At 42.7% G+C, this 15,730-nt stretch overlaps 1 long non-coding RNA gene across 1 annotated transcript; it reads right to left on the bottom strand.

The window, feature by feature from the left end:
• Positions 1–8,898: 8,898 nt before the first annotated feature.
• LOC308432545 lies at positions 8,899–15,710 on the bottom strand. The gene is made up of 3 exons (XR_013975418.1): positions 14,951–15,710; positions 9,165–9,255; positions 8,899–8,975 (listed from the first exon to the last, which is right to left on the bottom strand). It is a non-coding gene; the product is annotated as an uncharacterized lncRNA (long non-coding RNA).
• Positions 15,711–15,730: the final 20 nt, after the last annotated feature.

The following is a 15,730-nucleotide window of genomic DNA, read 5'->3' on the forward strand; positions in this document are numbered from 1 at the left end:
TTTCTTTCAGACTATGGTTCAGGATGAAGCTCTCGGCTCCTTTTCTATCAGCATGCCTGCCATGTCTGCTACCATGATGACAATAGACTAAATCTCTGAAACAGTAAGCCAGCCCCTAATTAAACGGTTCCTTTTATAAAAGTTACCTTGGTAGAACACTGACTAAGACACCAAGAAACTGCTCATCCTGAATGAAACTGGATCAAACATATTCCTAAAAGTCTACTCTAATGGTGGGCCCTACACTTTTGAAGTCTTCCACTATGCCTAATCTTGCATCCTCCTCTAGCTTATCATATTGAGGAATCAATCTTCTATCTTGACTGAAAAATTTAAAAATTAAAAGCAGTGTTCTTGAAGGATTTTCAACAATACAAACGTAATATAACCGCTATTTTTAGTATCACCGTAATTCTATTGAAATATTCACTATTTTGGAAGTAAATAGATCCCCTATTTATATGTGCTTTTCTTTTAGTTTAGATTCTCAGATGTTTGTAAATTAGTAAGTATGCATTGTTGGGATTCTGTAAACCCCACCTCTCAGTTACCTAGTAACAGCCAGGTATACCCCACCCCTCAATTACCCAGCAGTGGCCAGGTATGCTCCGCCCCAGTGACCTGACACTATAAAAGGGGCTGCCTGCCCCCTCCTCTCTCTCTTGGCCTCTCTTGCCCTTGTGCTCTTGCAGCCTTGCTCTCCCCTTTCCCTTCCCCCCTCTGTCCCACGTGCTCATGTCCAGCCTCTACTCCTCTACTTCTCTCTCTCTCCCTCTCTGCCTCTACCACCCTCTTAACTCTCCCATGACCTGAATAAACTCTATTCCGTACTATACTGTTGTGTGGCTGGTCCCTCAGGGGGAAGGGATTCCCAACATGGGCCCCTCAGAGGCATCTCCCTTCCCCTCAGGCCTCGGCCGCACCTCCATGGGCCATATGCCCCCCACTCTCGTCATCCTTCCCCTAACATTGGTGTCCTGTGACTCTTCCTTTCAGTGACTTTTCCTTTCATGCATGTGTAAACATTTATGTACATGCAATTTATTTAAACAAAACCAAATTTAAACTCAGGTATATATAAACTCAGGTATAATATAATCAGAGTTCTCTACATGTTTAAATTCAGTCCCTTTCTGACTTGGATATTTGATCTGATTAGAAAGAGAGATGAAAGGAATACCAGAAGGAGAAGAGAGGAGCAGGGGAGGGAAGTGGGAGAGAGGGGAGAGATGTAGGAGCAGGTTAGATTTTTGGAATCTAGTGTGGGAGTAACTCTTAAAAGTTCCTCACCTACTTCTTTGAGGGCCCATTTGATTCAGTTCGTCATTCTTCTAGTACCTTTAATTATTATTTGCACAATTTTCCTCTGCTGAAACTGTAATATTAAATGTGCATAACTGACAATAGAAATGCAAGCCAGCCATGCTTCCTATTGACCAAGAAAGCTGCATCTTCCCACTGTGAGTGCCCTTTGGAAATTGATACTGTCTGTGGCTCTCAGTGTCACTGTTCAATGGATGTCTAATATCTGGACAGTGCTTATGCTAGGCGCTATAACCAAGACTCATAACAGATTCTCATGTTGGCTCAGAGTTTTGGAATTCTTAGGCTGGAGTTGGCTGGCTCCATTGACTCTGGGCTTGAGATGAAACAGCCATCATGACCAGGACATGTGGTGGAGCAAAGTACTTGTCACAGTGCCAGAAAACAAAAGAAGGATCAGAAGGAAGAGATTAGAATCCCACAATCGCTTATTTCCAGATGACTTCTCACCAGGCCCCATCCTTTGAAGATTCCCCTGCCACCAGGTGGTGATTAGTGGAAGCCAAGACTAGCAGTGAGCCCGAGGACACTCAGAATTCAATTTCATGTAGCAATATAGATTAAAAAAAAAAAAACCAAAGATATAAAACATGGTGTCCTAGTTTCATTTCTGTTGCTGTGATAAAAGCAACTTATGGGAGAAAGGATTTATGTTAGCTCATAGTTCCAGGTTGCAGTCTATCGCAGCAGGGAAGTCAAGTCATCAGGAATCTAAAACTAACAAACTCATTTTCCCTCTTGGCGATGTATTTCCCAACAATAACAACTCTGAAACGAATTATTTATTAATAAATGCCTAGGGCACAGCTTTGGCTCATTCCCTGCCTAGCTTGTAACTTATTTAACCTATTCAAACTACTCTGTCTTCTACATGATTACCTCTCCTCAGCTTCAGGAGTCCAACTCCAGGGCAAATCTCCTCTTTGTTCCATTCTGAGCTCAACTACCTGTTGGCTTACACCTGTCTTCCCAGCATTCCCCAGTGACTCCCCAGCACTTCTGACCATCCCAGAATTTTCTCTTTTCCTGCCTGTGTCCTACCACCTACTTCCTGCCTCAGCTCATTGGCCATCGGCTCTTTTATTGACAGGTGATGCTTATGAGAGACTCTACATAAAACAGCTGGTTACATCACTATTGTTACGTACATAGTGAAGGGTAAAGAGAGATCCATGCATGCTTGCTTACTGCTTCTCGCTTGGTACTTGTGCTTGGCTCCACTTTATACAGTTCAGGACCCCCTGCCTAGACAATGCTGGCACTTATAGTGGGATGGGTCATCCTACATTGTTTAACTTAATTAAGAAAATCCCCTAAAGACTTGCCTATCCACCAACTCAATGTACATAATCTCTCACTGAGATACTTCCCAGAAAATTCTAAGTTGCATCAGGTTGATAAGTAAGCATAGCCATCACACTTGGATAATTAAGAATTCAAATGTTCATTTAATAGTAACATAATTCAACGCCATGATCAACATCAAACTACCAGACCTGAGTAGGAGACACGGTATTAGGATAGGACTTCAGAGTCAGACTGCACCATTTTCTGTCACTCTCTACCACTTCCTTATTGATGGCACGATGTTTTGTATCTGTGAAATGGAGAAGATATTAGTTCCCTGGGCTAGTCAACTTCCAAGATGGCATAATCGAGTTTTTCTCTGGTATTGTACATTTTTTGTAATCACTTATATAGACTAGAGCTGGTGCAATAAACAATAGAGCACTGTAAGAAGGCAGGAGGTGACTTCTAGAGTGAGTCTGTAAAAGGCCTCGGGGTTCCCACCTTGCTCCGAGCACTGTAAGAAGGCAGGGGGTGATTTCTAGAGTGAGTCTGTAAAAGGCCTCGGGGTTCCCACCTTGCTCCTTGCTTTATCCTGGGTCACTTGTTTTAAGAAAGTCAACGGCCGTATCACTAGGACTCTGGCCTTGAGGTGAGAGGCCATAAACTGGATCCTTGACACAACAACTGGTTCAGACACATTGCTGCCAAGCCTTCAAATGACTGCTGTGCTGGACAACTGAACTGTTGCCTCCAGAGATGTCCCAAGCCAAGTCACCCAGATGAGCCACTAATGACTCACCCACGCTGTTTGCTTTAAGTCACTACATTTTGGGAGCAATTTTTTTTTATGTGGCAATAGCTAACTGGTGCTCTATAGCAGAACACATACAATCCTTTTTTTTTTTTTTTTTCTTTAGCTGCTAATCCAGCATAATTAAGAAGGCAGAGTCTTGGGGCCACATTCTTGGGAAGGAGAAGGGGTGCTAAAGGCTATAAACAAAGGTATCAATTTGTACATGTAGGGACATAAGGATGTCCATGGTGGGAAGGGGCAGGGTTTTTTGCTTGTTGTCAGAGAAAGCATAGAGTAGCTGCTAGATAAAATGATGGAATACATATACAACACTACAAATTAATGGTGGGGTATAGTGATGTGAACACTGGGCTCCTGTGATTGTTAATCCTCTGAGACCTGGGGCAGAAGCGATAAAATAGTATTTGGAGAAAGCCCAAGGGAAAAGTTCGCCAGTGGCCTGGCTATTCTAGACACTGGTAGGGAAGAGAATTATGTTGACTCCTGAGTCCTGGCATAGCTCCAGGGACTTGGCCTGACTCAGGGCAAAAGAGAATGAAGAAAAGACAAAGACAGACACAGATGTAGCTGGATTCAGGTGCACTGGGCTCTAATGAAGACGCCATAGCACCCTGCAGCCCCAGAGTGCTTCTCTTACAGAGTTGAGTGGAGAAGACAAACTATTCCCGCAGCTGAACATGGAGGAGGGGTTATTGCATAGATAAAGATAGAGGTAGGACTATCATATACAGCTGAGTAAGAAGGCTCGCATTACATTCAGATAAATGAGGAGCAGGGTTATTACATACTTCTGGATCAGGGGTACAGGTTTAGCTAATCTCAGTAAGAGCAATCTCTGTAGGGCAGTCAGCCGGCTGTAAATAGTACCTGGAGGGAGAAAAGTGGACATTTTCTGCACACAGTATCAATACTCACATTTGGACCCTGAGAAAGAATTTGCTATCTCCTGAATCCAAGCCAAGGAGGAAGGCTTTTCCAGTTCCCTTTAGTCACATGTCAACAACATATTAACTCAGGACCTCACACATTCAGGGCTTCCTCTACTCCCAGCAATGGCTCCTGGGTACAACTGTGAATTTGCTGATATTTAATCTCTTTGACTACATAAAAGCCAGGTTCTCATAGGTTGACCTATGTTAACTCTGTATGAATAAATCAAACAGGAGGGGAGGGGCAGCTGAGTTTAGAAACCACAACTTCTGAGTTTTTTTTTTTTTTTTTTTTTTTGATTTTTTTTTTAAGACTAAAAGGCAACTTACCTATGAATAGTCTTTGTTTTCCAGTGCCTAAAACACAGCACACATTTCTAAATCAATCAATCAATCTGTCTGTCTGTCTGTCTGTCTATCTATGTATCTATTTTCATTGGCACACATTCACATGATTATAAAAACAGGGTTAGGGAGATAGTTCACTGGATAAAAACATTCAAAGTGCAATCCTGACAATCTGAGCTTAATCCACAGATCTCTCAGAAAAAGCTGGATACTGCAGGCACATCTGCAATCCCATATCCCAAAGAGAGAAGTGGAAACAGAAAAACTCAAGAGCCAGCTAAGGTGGAATATACTTCAAAATGCAGAGCCCTTGACTACGTGAAAGGGGAAGAGCTCACTCCCAGACCTTGTCGTGTGAAGGAGGCCTAGCCCTGCCTTGAGTGACAGGGAAGTGTACTGTTATTAAAGGTAGGGGAGGTGCTGATTGGGAGGCTGACAGTATCTCATAGAGGTCAGCACTCTTCTCTGCTTTCCAGTGTACGGCTCCAGTCTAAGGCTTTTTGTTTGTTTTTGTTTCATAAAATGGAAACAGCCACGCTTCCTTCCTCCTTGGTTGGATTCCACAGAAGATAGAGAACATGACTTCTCTGGGAATCTGTCATGGTGCGAAAGCATATTCCAGGGTGTGTAGCAAACCTTCCATTTTACTGGACAGAGATATGTGGGTCCTGTTCCCCCTCCTCAGGGCACGGCTACTCAGGAGCTGAAATATGCTCAGGAGTTTGTGCTTATCCCACACCGGCTGTAGGGAAATGAGGAGGCACTACTCCAGGAGTGGGAAAGCACAGTCTGAGTTTGTGGCCTGGGTTGTAGGGTTCTCAGACTCTTAGACATCCAGGCACCACACTGAATTGCAGAAGAGCCAAGGGGGTGGGGTGGACAGTCTTAGAGGTGCTTGTCCTTAGCTTGGTGGCAGTTGTGGCTGGGAATGCAGAGAGGTCTTCTACAGGAGAATTTAACTGTGGCTCTGTAGGTGAATGCCTTCTTCATGGCTCTCCACGGCGGATCTTGATGAAAAAGACAGTCCATGGTTCTAAACTGTTTATTAACTGTTCATAGTAGAAAATGGATGGATACCCAACTGTACCCACTTCTCAGGGTGGATTCGAGTTAAATACCCTTTGCAGGGAGGAATGTCTGGGAAGGGAAACTTATTGGCTAAGCCCCCAGGGCCTCTAGGTACCTCATTAACATGATTATCTTGGAGTTGCTGAGTGAAACACCAAAGGACTTTGCTGATAACTACAGGACAACAGATCTAACACAGTTGCCTTCTAGTCTTAGATTTTTTTGGTAGTATTACTCCTCTCTTCCCTGTGCCCCTCTTGTCACTCAATATAAACAAAATTTGATGGTCTGTGATTCTAAAGAAAGATGCCTCCTTAGAGTTTTTGATATAAGAAAGCAGTAGGGCTGGGGATTCAGTGTCACTGATCGATTGCTTGCCTGCCATGCATGTGGCCTGGGCTATGGTGGCCCACACCTGAGAGCCTAGCACTTAGGAGACAGAAGCAGGACAACCAAGAGCTTGTCCTCTAAGTACATAGGAAAGTTTAGGCCAGCCTGGTATATGTGAACCTTCCCCACCCCAAGCAAACCAGCAGAGAAATCAAACACCAGTAAAAATGTTTAAGAAATGACCCCCAATTTTTTATTTTATATAATGTGTATACAATGTTCCATACAAATTTTGAGATTAATGTGTTTGTATTGGATTTGTTCAGCACTGTTTACATTTGACTCAGTAAATTCTGATCTCAGGGATCCTTAGGAGCTCTTTCCCATCAGTTTCTAACCCAAGACCCAGGATCATCACCTTCTGCAGCCTCAGATTATTTTTGTGGGTTTTACAATTTCATGTAAGCAAGATCATATTCTATATTTTGAGATTCATTTGCATCATACAGAAATTCATAGTGGGTTGCACTTCTGGATAGGACCACATAACTGGTTTATCCGTTATTGATGAGGAACCCCAGCTGCTCCCATTGTTTGGCTATTATGAGTACTCAATGAATAAATCTTTCAATTTGATAGTTTTTTTTTTTTTTTTTTGTAAAAACATGCTTTCTTTCTCTTATATAATTACATTTGAACATAATTGTTGAGTCATATGGAAATATATTTTTAACTTTATAAGAAGTTGCCAATCTATATTCCAGAGCCTGGTACACTTTACATTTTCACCAATAACACATCAGGGCTGCATTGCATTCTCAGGAACTGACATAGCCAGTATTTTTAATTTTACATTTCTGCCAACACTAATGATATTGACCTTCATTTCATGTGCTTTTGGCTGAATATGTATCATCTTTATAATGTGTATGTTCACATATTTTCCCATTAATTTTGTTTTTACACATGGTCCAGGTATTGTTCCCCTCAGACTGTGGTCTGCCTCTGTAGTTCTCCTCCCACTGTCCTAGGTGCATTTTTATTGCTGTAGCAAACACTCTGACCTAAATCATCTTAGGAGGGAAAAGTTTTATTTGGCTTACAGTTCAAGGTTACAATTATGGAGGGGAAGTCAAAGGCAGGATCTCAAGCAGCTGTCACATCACAGACACAGCTAGCACTGGGAAATGTGTGATACTACTTGCTTTTTGCATCTAGCTTTCTCTTGTCTTATACAGTTTAGGACCTCCTACCTAGGGAATGATGCTGCCCACAATGGTCTGGGTCTTCCTACATCCATTAATAATCAAGATAAACCCCCACAGACATGCCCACAGGTCAACCTGTCTAGATAGTCCTTCCTCATTCAGTTTTTAGTGAATCCAGCCTGTAGCATGGAGAAATTCCAAGGAAACCATTACTGATGTTGCTATGGTTTTAAGTAGGCGCTTCCTTCCCATTTCAGGTAATGAATATGAGACTAAGGTAAGACTGCAGCAACTGCTGTCAAAATGTACCCGTACATAGGATTTTCTTCATTTAGAAGCAACACTTAGTATTCACAGAGGCTGTGTGAAGTTTCTAGGCCCATAAAAACAATGATCATATGATTACTGGTCCCAGTAAGAAAGGAATTTTCTAGCAGTGAGAGATATCAGAGCTAAGGGTCAATGACCCAGCTCCAGGGCTGGCTGCCAAGGACAGTGGCTGCCACCAGACCCCAGGGAACTTGCTGCTGCATCACAGGGCAATACTTTGTGAGAGTAGATTTTTAAAGCACAGACTCCCCAAAAAAAAGACACTTCCTTATAGGGTTAGATAACTCTCATCTTTAAAAAGAATTTGAAGAAGCTTCAAAAGGCCACTGTTTCTTTTTCAAGCCATACTGGCCACAAGAGGGTGACTAAAGATAAAAGTCAAGCTAGATGCTGATGATGTCATGCCAGTAGGAAAGCACAGAAAAAATAAACCTCTGAGAAAATGAATGTCAAATTAAGAAACCTGGCTAAAAGGCCACTGAAGTCCAATTTGAAAGCAAGCACCCACCTGTTTTAAATGAGGTAAAATGTCCGGACCTCAGTGAGCTAACCATGAAAGATTCCACCTGTCTGACTGGAGGGTCAATCTTAGTCAGTGTTGGGAAAACGAAGACATTGAGAGGATTGAAGAGGACACATCCAATCCTGGTTTTCATAGAGAAAGCCATGGGGCAGTGTGAGAATTAATAGTAAATTTAACACAGGCAAATATACCTCACCAGTGTGTTTTAAATAATTTAAATTATATTATTTATCAATTTATTATTATTTATTACTATTATTTGCAGTGCTGTGGATTGAACCCTAGGCCTCACATATACTAGGCAAGTGTTCTACTACTGAGCTAAATCCTCAATTTTGTATGTGTGTGCATAGGGTGTAATGGTATTTATGTGTATGTGTGTGTGTGAGTGTGTACATTTGTGGAAGCCAGGGGTTGATAGCAAGTGTGTTCCTCTATATACTTACAATACAAGTATGTGTTATCTATCATACTTCTTTGTGGCATTATTGAGGTTTGGTCTGTTGCTATGCATTGTAGTGCTAAATACCAGCCCTCAAGATCTGGTTGCCTCAGGGATGAGATCCTCATGTACACCAAATGATGCTATGTAACCTTATTCCTTGATTTACAACTATTGGTTGAATAAAGATGCCTACAGCTTGTAACTGGGCAGAAGAGAGGTGTCTTAGTCAAGGTTTCTATTCCTGCACAAACATCATGACCAAGAAGCAAGCTGAGGAGGAAAGAGTTTATTCAGCTTACACTTCCACATTGCTGTTCATCACCAGAGGAAGTCAGGACTGGAACCCAAGCAGGTCAGGAAGCAGGAGCTGATGCAGAGGCCATGAAGGGATGTTACTTACTGGCTTGCTTACCCTGGCTTGCTCAGCCTGCTTTCTTATAGAACCCAGGTCTACCAGCCCAGGGATGGCACCACCCACAATGGGCTGGGCCCTCCCCCCTTGATCACTAGTTGAGAAAATACCTTACAGCTGGATCTTATGGAGGCATTTCCTCACCTGAGGCTCCTTTCTCTGTGATAACTCCAGCTGTGTCAAGTTGACACAGAACCAGCCAGGACAAGAGGTAGGCAGGTCCCAGGCTCAGGGTCTGAGGGAAAGGAGAGGAGAAGACTCCATGGGATAGATGAATCATGAGAACATTGTCAGTCAGAGGATGAGCAGCCCTGATGGAACATGGCAAGTTATAACTCAGGGTTATTGGCAAGAATGTAGACAAAATACATAGAGTGAAGAGATCTGCCCAGTTCTAGTGCTGTTAAGGTTTGTTATAAATATAAAGGTTTTTTGTCTTTTATTTGGGAACTAAATGATCTAAGGTAGGGTAGAAACCCTCCACTATTTTTTACTACAAGACATAGCCTGTTATTGAACCTCAAGCACATTGCCTACCTAGACTGGCTAGCCAGGGAGGCCTTAGAATCTGCCGGTCTTTACTTCGAAGCATCTCTATTACAGGTGTGTGCTGTCATGGTCGGCACTTACAAGTTGTTGGGGATATGAGCTCAGGTACTCATGCTTTCAAGGAGAGTAGTTACCCACTGGGCCAGCTCCAGAACCTCTCAACACTTTTTTTTTTAAAGCAACAGAGTATGCATTAAGCCTAGAATATCTGATACTTCTGAAAGCCAATTCTCCGTATGCTATAGATGTCATGCAAGTCCATTTCAGAAGCTTGCTGTAGGATGTATTTGGAAAGGCAAGGGAACTAGGGCAGCTGAACAACTTAGAAAGGGCACCATAGAGTCAGAGAATTAATTTTGTCCTGTGTTTAACTCATAAGGCTAACCACAAAGCTTTTTTTTTTTTTTTTTTTTTTTTTTGCCTTGGATGACTAGATTTTTGACAAAGGAACAAAAGAAATTCAGTGGTGACAGAAGGGAAACAGGGGATAAATTTTTCTACATAAAATGAAGAAAGAATGCTTATGCCAAACCCTATCCTTACCTTGTATCATACACAAAATAACTAAAAAGTTTACATACCTATTTTTTTCATTTAATTAATTTTGTGTGTGTGTGTGTGTGTGTGTGTGTGTGTGATACCACAACACACATATAGAAATCAAAAGACAACCTGTAGGATTTAGTTCTCTCCTTCCACATGAGTCCAAAGGAATAGACTCCAGGTGAAAGGCTTCACAGTGAGAACCGTTATCTGCAGAGCTGATTCCCTCCATCCTAGACAGCATGTATAGTGTGGTATGCCCTATAACCACGGCAGACAGGACATGGAGGCAGGAGGATTTTGAGTTCCAGGCCAACTCAACAACCAAACACAATAACCACACAACACAAAACTCTTGAAAACTATGAAAGGTCTAGAAAATAGTAATGAATGTGGCAAAGGGTCTTTAAAACCAAAACCAAAACCAAGGCATAATCCAAAAAGGGAAAAAATAACATAAAAATCTCTGCTGTTGACTGGTAAGAAAGGAAATGTCAAGCCTTGGACAGAGTAAGTGTTTGTAACGAACACACCTGTTAGAGGGCTTGTATCAGGCATCTGTGATGATTCTCAGAACTAACATGAAAACCCAGTTTAAAAGCACAGGATCACAATTTCAGTACTGCAGTCAGAGAGGAAGATTTTTCACAGTTTCAAAGGCCAGTCTGTCAATTAGGCCACTCTTGGCTACATAGTGAAACCTTGTCTCAAAAACCAAACCAACCAAACAAACAAAAAACCCAAACAAAACCCCCAAACCAACTGAGAGACAAGAGACACATTATCTAAGAAATGAGTTTCCCAAGAGGATGCTGAACATCATCAGGGATGAAGGAAATGCATATTAAAGCCACGAAAGGGAGCAGGGCACACCCACAGACATGGCTAAAACCCAAAAGATTAAGTATACTGACCATGGCTGCAGAGTGGGTAGTGTGTGCTTTTTGCATTGCAGCGAGCCCTACCGTGCTACCGTCTCAGAAGCAAAGCCTATGCCTCTTTGCTGTGTCCCTTCACCTTGTCCCCACTAACAATGAGCTGCCTGTGTCTAGACTCAGACGTATAAGTGGAGTCAAAGGATGAGGGCTCTTTTGAGACTTTCCCCTTTCACATAGCATAATGTTTGAAAGATCCATTCATGTGCTATGTTATCAGCACTTTCCCTATTTATGGCAAAATAAACACTCTACTGTATGGATATATGGTATATTATCCATTCATCAGTTGGCAGGGTTATTCCCACTGTTTGGCTATAGTGTTGAACCCTGTGAATGTCATTGTGCACACTGCTGTGTGGCTTGTGTCTTCACAAGCCTGGAGGAGTGACATTTCTGGGCTTAATTATCTGAGGCTGTCAATGTCTGTAATGCCAGGACTCAATGTTACTCCTGTCAACAGTATACAGAGCTTTGGGTTCTCTCAATCTTCACCAACACACGATTATTAGAGCCTTTGAGGTTTTTGTTGTTTGTTTCTGAGACAGGGACTCTCTACACAGAACTGGCTGTCTTGGAACTCATTATGTACACTAGGCTAGCCTCAAACTCATTGAGTTCTGCTTGCTTGTGTCTCCTCAGTGCTGGGATTGAAGGTGTTTGCCAACATACCCAGTGGTCTTTGAGTTACAGCTGTCCTAACATATGAACTGTCGCCTAGTTGCTGTTTCCCCTTCATTTCCATTTCCTTGGAAGTTTTACTCTCCCCATTGAATGGTCCCTTGTTGAAAATCAGCTGACAGCTGACAGGGATCTGGTTTTAAATCTTAACTCTATCCCATTATTAACAAGTTTCTGTATGACTCTGGCTCCTGCTTTGTGGTCAAGTTTGAAGCCTGTACTGTGAGTCTTGGAACTTGTGGCTGTCTTGTGTCTCTAAAAGTTCATAGGAACAGTGGATCTCAATCATCAGGGCCTTTTCTTTTCTTTTTATAAGGTTTATTTATTCATTTCATGTATGTGAGTACAGTGTAGCTGTCTTCAGATACACAAGAGGGCCTCAGATTCCACTGCAGATGGTTGTGAGCTACCATGCAGTTGCTGGGAATTGAACTCAGGACCTCTGGAAGAGCAGTCAGTGCTCTAACCACTGAGCAATCTCTCCAGCCCTTATTTCTCTTTAAAGAACAATCCAGGGATGGAAAAGTGCCACTTTCTACTGGAGCCACCTCTCCAGCCTCCAATCATCAGTTTTTAGCAATAGTTTGGTTGAGTTGCTGAAAGGGAACTGTGTGGAATCAGTCTGAGGAGTCTGTCACCTTAACACTGCTATGTTTTCCAATTCATGTACATATTTATTTTTTCATAAATTGGGTTGGGGGGGCTGGGGGATTTAGCTCATTATATAATGTTTGCCTGACAAATCTTAGGCAAGACCTTGAGTTCAATTCCCAGTATTTCATTAAAATTGTTTTTCAGAAATATTTTTGCATGCCTTTAAAACTATTCCCCTAAGTTTCTTATTCATTTTGCTGTGAATAGAAACTGTTTTCTGAATTTTATTTTTATATTGTCCATTGCAAATGCATGCAGATACAATTGTTTTGAGTATTGATTGTGTCCTATACAATCTCGATGAGCACATTTATTAGTTTTAGTAAATGTGTTTTAGTATCCTTAAAATTTTATTTATAAAATTCATGCCATTTTTGAATAGAAATAGTTTTAATTTTGCAGAAAGACTCCGGGGTCTATTACTTTGTTCTCTAAATGGAATATGTCATCATGGTTTCTAACTCTTCCTGTTCCCTCCCTCCCTCTTTTTCTTCTTTTTTCCTTTGTTCTGGTTAGTATCTCAACTATGTAGCTGGTTGTCTTAGAACTCACCACATAGACCAGGCTGGGATTAAAGGTCTGTTACCATGCACAGCCTCCTGGTTTGGCCTTTATCCTCTTGTATCTGTTTTGTGTCTTTCTCATTGTATCTGTTTGATACTGTTCTCATTGTTGTATGTTTTGTGATTTCTTAATGTATCTCTTTCTTGTACTGTGGTCAAAACACTCTTATATTAGATTTTTTTTTTTTTTTTTTTTTAAGGAAAGGGGAAAGATACAGAAACAACCTAGATAACTTACCTAAAAGATAAAAATAAACCTAGAATGCAAAGGTTTTGTCTTTATTTCACTTAACTCCAGAATCAAATTTAATAGTGTCACCTCCCTGAGTTTAGGCTATGTGATCTCCTGAGGGCACTGAGGGAATGAAATGATCTGATGGATGTTGTATCTTCAGGAACCTTTAATAATAGACAGTTATTTCTACCAAGGGGCACCATTCACTTGAAAAATCTCCAAATAATCAGGAGTATCACTAAAAAGGGGCATTGATCTTCCATGAGGAACAATGTTAAACATTCATTATATATCTTTTCTCAAATTAAAAAAGTCACTTCTAGGCTTACTAACTAACCCCTTGGGCTTTTCACTGCCCTCAGGATTCCTATGGTAATAATTGTTTAGTCCCCAGCTCCATCTCCACTCAACATTTATAGAATATATAAATGTGTATTGATCATTCAACTTTATTGAGTATTGCAATGTTGATCAAGTTCCTTCCCAGGGAGAGAGGCATTAGCAGCATCTACCCTTGTTCTAAGCTCCACGGACAAACTGAGGGACCGCAAAACCAAACTTTACTCTGGAAACCAGTGAGTTTATTGGGCTTCCTTAGATCACAGGTGATGGGTTACGTAGTGGAGGCTAAGTACTTCCTTCTTAGAGGCCACACTGAAAACAAACATCACCCAGCAGGGAAGAAGGCTTTCAAATAGTCACATAGATGGATCCCTCTCTCCTAGTCTTTTCAGTCTATACACTATAGCCCTTCCTGAAGGCCAAGTGCAGTTAAGGCAGATAGATGTACATAGGAAACGTGGTAGTAAGTGGCTGGATACCCAGTGAGGGGCTCCTGAGCCTCACTTCTTATCCCGAGCAAGGTCAGCAGTCAGCATCACAGCTGGGATGCTCATTTGCACCAAGATGGCAGTTGTTTGGCTTGGGGGATAGTCCCGTACAACATGTACAGTGTGTGCTAGAAGCCAAAAGGCAAAAAGTACTCTTGAGTTCATAGTCTACTGAGAGATGATTATTACTATGACAACCTCTTAACGGCCTAGCTCATCTGCAACAATGGCTGGGGTGAAAGTTAAGTCACAGTTCCTGCCTGTTGTCATCTGAAGTTATATATAGCACCAGCCTCCCCTTTTAATCTTAAAAATTTTAAGTCTGAATAAGAAATTATTCATAACTCATATGCACCTGCCCTGATTACTCCCTCTCCAACGACGACCCCCCCCCACCAAAGAGCAAGAAAGCATTGGATTAGAGTGACAGAGGAAAAGAATTCTTGTGCTCTTGCATAGCACTCACTGGAGTAACATCTTACAGACAGGGTTTTGCTCACTGGGTTATGATGTAAAGGAGGTCCCTGTTCTCAAAAGACAAGTTATCCACAGAATAGAAAGTGATCCAAACACGTTAGTGCTGCTCAGCTCTGAATGAGCCAGAACCAGGCTTTGCATCAGATCAGAGCCCCTCCCCTGTTCTTTCAACACACTGTTCTCTAGGTTCCACCGCCAAGGGTGGAATTCATTCTAGGGAGGCTTCTAGCTCCTCTCTCACCTACCCAGAGTAGCTCAGCATCAGCTATGGGTGAATCAGTGCTACAGATCCACTTACCCTCAGCCAAAGGCTGGACAGAGTGTTTGAATCCCGTAGCCAAAAGCGGGACCCCAGTAACTTGGATGTTTGAAGTCTCAGGTCAATCTCCCAGTCCCTTCCCCCCCTCCCCCAGGGCGCGTTCACGTGGGCTGAATACAGCCCTTTCCTTGCGCTTCAACCCACCTGGTTTCTTCAACTCAATCAAGTAGCTATCTTCACGTAATCGTGGGTCCACCATGCGTGGACACCCACAGTGCAGACACCCCTCACTGTTCAGCTTATGTCAGAAGCATGCACAAGGACCCCGCCATTTCGCCTGCCGCCCAGACACAGTAATATTCTAACATCTATTGGAAAAAAAAAATCCTTGGTGGTAGAGGAGCCCTCTCAGTTCCCTGTGCCGTGATTCGTATCCACTTGTCACCTGCTTCACGCCTTCAATGTGAACCACACCCCGTAGCCAGGGTTGAGCTTGCACCCCTCTGGTCCCTGGGTCAAACGGTCTGTCTCCGGGATCCAATGACACGTCCACTGTCCACTGACCTCTCCGCAACAGTAACCTCTCCAGTAACACGGTGAGAAAAACTCTGGAGCAAGCTCACAAACAGTCTGTTCCCTGTTCCCCCTGTCCCCAGTAGCCGGTGGTTGGGTCGTTCACGACTACATCCTCTGTCCTCTTTCTCTCAGAAAGCGGTCCCCAGCTCGGCCACACATCACAGCGACAGTAGTTCGTTTTGTCTCCTTTAGGGTGGAAGGCCCAGCAATTCTTTCCTCCTGGGGAGCTCTCTGCCCTAGTAGGTTACCCACCGCACCTCCTAAGCAGGCTCCTCCGGGTGGGATGTGTCACCAGGACAACTTTCCAGAGGTGCAAGATCTGCACCCAGTGGTCCCCTAGCCTGCCTGCCCCACCCCATAGCAGCTCCAGGTGGTGGCTCCGCGCAGCGCGTGGCAGCTCAGGGTTGG

The sequence above is a fragment of the Micromys minutus genome (assembly GCF_963924665.1).
Source record: "Micromys minutus genome assembly, chromosome: 1".
NCBI lineage: Eukaryota > Metazoa > Chordata > Mammalia > Rodentia > Muridae > Micromys > Micromys minutus.